General features: G+C 33.0%; 1 protein-coding gene across 5 annotated transcripts in view; it reads right to left on the bottom strand.

The window, feature by feature from the left end:
- Positions 1-5,000, bottom strand: part of LOC127065660 (acetylcholinesterase-like) — an 84,761-nt gene that overhangs the window by 878 nt on the left and 78,883 nt on the right. For all 5 annotated transcript variants that reach the window (XM_050998319.1, XM_050998318.1, XM_050998320.1 and 2 more), the window contains one exon: positions 1-5,000. This exon is cut by the window's left edge and continues 878 nt beyond it; it is cut by the window's right edge and continues 8,995 nt beyond it. The gene's annotated coding sequence lies outside the window, so the exon portion shown is untranslated.

Here is a 5,000-nt window from a genome sequence, read left to right as displayed (position 1 = left end):
TTTCCGCAAGGAAATTTTTTTTAATATAAAAAAACAGAAGAAAAGGAAAAAGAAAAGAAATATCTTACAAGTAGTCAGCCCTCATCAAATTGATATTGATCGAATTCTCAGAATGATGATCCTTAATCTTTCCTCTCGTGAGATAAAGTGGGTAACACCGTTTCCGGAGAAAATTGTTGTAAGAATGAGGCTAAAGAAAAAAAAAGGAATAAGAAAAAAGAGAAAAGAAGAAAAAAGATAATAAAAAGAGAGAAACATGAGAAGGTGCATCGAAAAGATCGAATATCGTTTCCATTATGTTAGTCACCGCCCTTCGTCCTTCATCTTTTATTGCTGGAGGAACGGTCCGCGCGCGTGATATTGTACATTATATTACATATTAGAGCCATAGTTAGTTTTACGTGAGATAACTTCGCACTGGCGAGTTTCTTTCTGACATTTTTTCTTTTTTATCTTTCGTGTATGATGTGTATATATGTGTGTATACGCGCGCGCGCGCGTGTGTATATGTATAGTATCGTTTAGAATTCTTTGTACAAACTTCCGATGATACAGGAGTCCTTTTCTTTTGTGACTTTCATCTTATCAAAGGAAAAGTGTATTCCAACTTTTTTTTTTTTTCTTTCGTCTTTTTACTTCTCTTTCTTGCATTCACCCTTTATCTTCTCTTTTTCTCGCTACCTTTTTTTCTCTTATTTCTTATACAATGTATTAGATATAATTACAATCCATTTCAAAGATCTAAACATGTAGAACGATTTGATCTTATTTCGAGTCGAATTAAAAACTGCGAAAGTTCGAGTCTCGGCTTTTACACCTCCTTTAAAAATATGTGAGATATAAATTGGAAAGATAGGAAAGATAGAAATGATTTGTGTTTATGAGCAATATGTGGAGGTGCGTGAAGAAAGAGAGAGAGAGAGAGAGAGAGAGAGAGAGAGAGAGAGAGAGAGAGAGAGAGAGAGAGAGAGAGAGTAGTAAGTAATAGAGGCAACATTTTTAATCAGCTACGATAGGCCGATAGGATAGAACGGTATCGGTTGGGTTAGAAGGAGACAGAAAGGAGAGTGTGTAACACGATGACAATGAGAAAAAGATTATATAGGAGAGCAAAAGAAAAAAAAGGGGGTCTCGAAAAGTGCAATTATTAGGTTGAGAATAGATAGTTAGATAGAGAGAGAGAGAGAAAGAAAGAGAGAGCATGGAGGTTACGGACTACGCTAATATATACTTCTTAGAGGAAAAGGAAAACAGACAGAGACAGAGAGAGAGAGAGAGAGAGAGAGAGAGAGAGAGAGAGAGAGAGAGAGAGAGAGAGTACATCGAGATGGCCCAAGGATATGAAATAAAAATCAATAAGAGGAGAACGAGGCTTCCTGGAAATGTTCCAACCCCGACGCCATTCTTCGACTTCCTCCAGTTTAGGTTGCGAGGCTTGAGAGGGTAGCGGGAGAAAGCTTTTCTACATGATCTCTATAACTATCACCACCACACCATCACCTTACTACTACCATCACTACCACCACACCAATACTACTGTCGTTTAACAGAAGGGATTATGATATACGAAGTTTCTCCATCAATCGCGATAAATGTATCAGCCTCGAATTTATTTGGTTGAAGCCTCGAAATCTTCCTTTCAGATGTATCCTTAACAGATTATTCAACCATTTTATTATAGGACATTTGTTTTTTTCTTCTGTAATCATAATCTGTATTCCATAATCTCAACAGGACAATAAGGGAAATTTTTGACACGTTTGAATTTAGTCATTGATATCATTGAAATTTATTGAACAGTTTTTAATAAAAAAAAAATTCAGACCTTTAAACCGATCAAAGATTTATCATTGAAAACGATCATTGAAGTTTTCATGATTGATATTATTCAAATCATTGAAAATTTTCTAGTCAAAAAATTTAAAGACGATCAAAGATTTATCAATCATTCGATTTGAATAAAATTCAATCCAAAGGCCATCTTTTTTCTTTCTATTTTTTTTTCTCTTTATATTTATTTTTTTTTCTATCTCTTAATTTTAAGATCGAGATTAGGAAGCCGAGATCGAACATCGTTCGTATGGTGTTCTTTGATTTCTTCCTTGTAATTCTTTCGAACTTTTAATTTTTTAATCTTTTCGAATATCGTTGATCGCGTAGCTCTAAAATTCGCTTATTATTTTCGAAGATCATTTTTCACGAACGTTCCTCTTCTATGTGTAATTTATGCGGATGTATGCGTGCGTCTCTTTTTGTTATTCATCTTTCTTTCTTGCTCTCTCACTCTCTTTCCATTTTTCTTTTTTTTTCACTGTATTTTTATGTACGTGTTTACGTGTGTACATGTCCGTGTTTCTCTTCTTTTATATATCGCGAGTCGCATTAATTCGCATGATAAAGTATTATATATGTACAAACACACGACACATCGTCTAATGCTCTTTTCCTTTGTGTGTGTGTGTGTGTGTGTGTACATATATGTTATATATTCAATATATTATACACACACACGCACGCACATACGCACGCACACGCACGCATGCACACACACGACGCACATACACGCGCGCGCGCTACATGTATATTTATATTTATATTTAAATTTATATCTATATATGTGTATATGTATATATGTATTTATATATTTATATAATATGTATAATGTTATTATACATAATGTATTGAAATTTTCTTCGCAGTGAATTTAACGTGGCAAGGTCGAAGGAAGATGCATGTCATATATATCTCTTTGTCTTTCATTCTCACGTTCATTCTCATATATTCTTTATCTCTCTCTCTCTTTCTTTTTCGCTCTCTCTCTTCTCTGTCTCTCTCTCTCTCTCTCTCTCTCTCTCTATTTCTTTCTCTCTCACTCTCTCTCTCTCCCCTTTCAAAATTCTTATCTTTAACATTATCTTTTTTTTCATCGTCACCTTCATATTTTTCTTTCTAAACTCTATTTCTCTTCATTCTCATCATATCTTTCGTATTCGTTCATTTTCTTTATAATATTTTATCTCAGGCACACAACGTAAATGGATACATACACTCGTGTAATATCATCTTTCTCACATACATGGAAATCGATGGGCGTATAATTGTATTTTCGCTAAACGACGATAACGATACTTACATAATTAATAGCTTGGAAATGTAATCATTAGCGGGTGTCGCATTAAAACAATAGATTCTATCGTTAGATCCGACTTTGCACCATATTGAAGATATGTTTCGAAAGACTTCGCTTTCGATATTTTTATGCGCGTACAATCGTATTCTTCCGCATATATTTATTTATGTATATATCTCTGTGTTAATATATATATATATATATATATATATATTTATATGTGCGTATGTGTATATGTATGTGTTTGTTGCATACATACGTGTATCTTTTGATAAATATTATATCAAGATTTCTTAATCTCTGTGTGCGTGTATTCGTGTTTTGTTAAATGCTGATAATGCTGCTGCTATCTACTCTGGAAAGGTTAATTAACGTGTGTAAGTTTTAGTTTTAGTTTTATTTTAATTAGTTAATCAAGATTAATCGATCGAAAGGAATGCGTGAATGCTTCTCGATTCGACGAGGACGTATCTGTTTTGTCGATTAGAATAATTAATTGGAAAGAAGATTTTTCATTTATTTTGAATGTTGCTCTAATTTTTTTTCTGTTTCTTTTCCTGTTTCCTTCTTCTTTTTTCTATAATCGCTCATACAATTCGAACGTTCGGTATGCTTTGTACATGATGATATTTAATTTTGAATTTGAATTTGGTGATTGAATTGAAAAGAGAAAGATACATGAAGGATAAATTAAAATAGTGAAGAGAGAGAGAGAGAGAGAGAGAGAGAGAGGGAAGAAATGAGGAATAGTAGGTGCCGAACCGATTTGATTCGAATGAATACGAGGACTTCCTTCTTTCTCTTTCTCTTTTTCCTTTTCTCTCGTTAAAAGAATTTTTTTAGGAAAGAAACGAAAACAGACGAAAAAAGAGGAAAAGAAGTTGCAATTAGCGCTTTCGTCAGCACTAGCTTCCTAGCATCCATTCTTTTACATAGGACCTCTAATTAGATCACGTTTATTACCGTATATATGTGTATTCAACAAGGGGATCATTAAAAATTTAATTATTAAAACGAACATGGATAAGAGAAAAAAAAAGAAAGCTAAGACACATGAGAATATTCATTATCATTTATAAATGATAGAATATTCACATTTCGTGAAAAAAAGAAAAAAGAAAATTCATCTTATCTCGTTTATGATTCCCTTTATCATGGGGTAACAACGTTCATTATAGTATTCAATATGGTATTCAAATTTAAAAGTAACAACAAAAGTTGAAACTTTAAACGTCCAAGCTAACCGAAATAATAAACTATTAAAAAATCTTAAAGAAAAGTAAGATATGAGTGAATATAATACAAAGATCAACGAAACGATTCGTTATGATACTTAACGAATATCATTTTTTATTATTAAAGAAAATTGTTTTTTTTTTATAATCAATAAATGACTATATCACATCTAAATCATCTTCCAAAAATATTCGAATGAATATAGACTATAGAGGGGAATCAGAATAATATTTATACGACATTTCACGATTTCATATGTATATCAAATTCACGGAAATTTCGATGAAAAAAGAGTTAAGGGAAACTAAGGACGAATACATATCCGATACTAATTGCAATGCTTTTGAGAATATAACGAACGGCTAGCTGTATATTAACATCCATCTAGTATATGTGTGTGTGTGTGTGTGTGTGTGTATACTTAACCGGTTGGTACTTCAAACGGGATAGTATTTCGTTGTTCGCGAGTAACGTTAGCTACGATGAAGTATTATACGGAAGCTAATATGTTCGTAGAGCCGATATATCGTCGTGCTAGCGTGAAGTTATTACATAGTCCCGATTACGAGCTCACAATTTTCCGCTCAAACGCATCCACTTCCCTCTCTTACTCACTCTCTCTCTCTCTTTCTCT

The sequence above is a fragment of the Vespula vulgaris genome, chromosome 8, assembly GCF_905475345.1.
Source record: "Vespula vulgaris chromosome 8, iyVesVulg1.1, whole genome shotgun sequence".
Taxonomy (NCBI): Eukaryota; Metazoa; Arthropoda; class Insecta; order Hymenoptera; family Vespidae; genus Vespula; species Vespula vulgaris.
Note: the sequence above shows the minus strand (reverse complement) of the source record. Positions and strands in the feature narration are given on the sequence as shown.